The sequence below is a fragment of the Pundamilia nyererei genome, unplaced genomic scaffold (genome assembly GCF_000239375.1).
Source record: "Pundamilia nyererei isolate P.nyererei 1_Seehausen unplaced genomic scaffold, PunNye1.0 scaffold00337, whole genome shotgun sequence".
Classification (NCBI taxonomy): Eukaryota; Metazoa; Chordata; class Actinopteri; order Cichliformes; family Cichlidae; genus Pundamilia; species Pundamilia nyererei.
The window spans coordinates 212994-214362 of NW_005187738.1; the positions used below are offsets into that span (position 1 = coordinate 212994).

The following is a 1369-nucleotide window of genomic DNA, read 5'->3' on the forward strand; positions in this document are numbered from 1 at the left end:
GGCGGAGGCCGATAGACTCCATCCCCTCACAATCCAGCAGGGAGCTCCCCACGATGGGGTGTTTCTCGCTGCAAGGTTTTGCTTTCCACGTCACCGCTATCTCATCGAGTAGCTCAGGGAAAACAGGCAACACATGCTTCCCCGTCTTTTTCGCCTTCGGCAATTTCTTACCGTCAAAACGAAACTTTACAACCTCTGTTTTAATGGCGGGCCACGGGATGTTGAGCCTAGCGGCTGCGCGCTTGCACATGTCCTGCATGTCGAGATCCAGGGGAGACGGCGGTGTCGGTTTTTCAACCTCGCCGGTAGCCGAGGGCTTTGCAGCCCAGCTGATGCTAGCCAAGGAGGTGGAGTCTTCCTCCTCGCCGTCGTCAGACAGCAGGAGCTCCGAGTCAGCCGACTCATCTCCGTCCTCGTTAGCATCTCCTCCCCAGGTGACTCCAGCATCGCGGAAAAACACACGATCTCCGTGTGCCTCCAGCAACGGGAAAGCAGTCGCGATGGGCTGAGGGTTTGCCTCTGCCCAGCTCGGCCCTGGCGTTGCGGCCAAATCATCGGGCATCTCAGTTTCTCCTTGCGCCGCAGCAGCCTCACACAGCAAAGGGTCGCCGCCTGGCGAGCTATCCTGCGGCGGAGCAGTTTGCGTGGGAAAGCCGCGCAGTGGATACAGTCGTGTGCAGGTGTCAGGGCAGCCTGAGCGTGAGATAAGCCCAGGCATGCCGCACACACGGGGTGTGTATCCCAGGCAGAAATCTTCTTGCCGCAAGGACAAAGTTTTGCAACTTCGTTGGCCGTCGTAGCCATGGTTAGCTAGAGGGTTGCGCACGTTAGCGAGACTGACACTGAGTGCGGAGAATATTACTATTCCTCGCTAACGTGGGTTGAAAAGTGTTGCTACTTTTCTACAGGTGTTGCTACTTTTCTACAGGTGTTGCTACCTAATGTGTAAAAACCGCTAGCGTCGAAGGGTATTGCTACCTGATGGTGAAGCTAGGGGTACCTTTATTAGCAAAGTGTTGCTACTTCGCTTTCGGAAAGTATTGCTACTTCCCTGGGTGAAAGTATTGCTACTTGGCACCAGCACTAGCCACAGAACAGTATTGCTACTGCTTGTATGCTAGTGGACAACTGAAAAGCTGGGAACAAAGCGCCCGGCGATCGAGTTGTTCACTCAAATCTGTGGACAGTTTAGCTTTAGCGCCCAATAGCACAGTTGTCTATAGGCTTCTGTAAGAAGCGAGAAGAGGTTTTTGAATGACATCTGACGCTATGTCAGCCTATTATATAGGGAGGCACTGGCCCCTCCTGACATGGGCGTCACCTAGCCAGCCTAGGTGTGTGTGTGTGTGTGTGTGTGTGTGTGTGTGTG

At 54.3% G+C, this 1369-nt stretch overlaps 1 protein-coding gene across 4 annotated transcripts in view; it reads left to right on the forward strand.

Moving 5' to 3' along the window:
• Positions 1 to 1369, forward strand: part of ttc27 (tetratricopeptide repeat domain 27) — a 90453-nt gene that overhangs the window by 60429 nt on the left and 28655 nt on the right. The window lies entirely within an intron of this gene.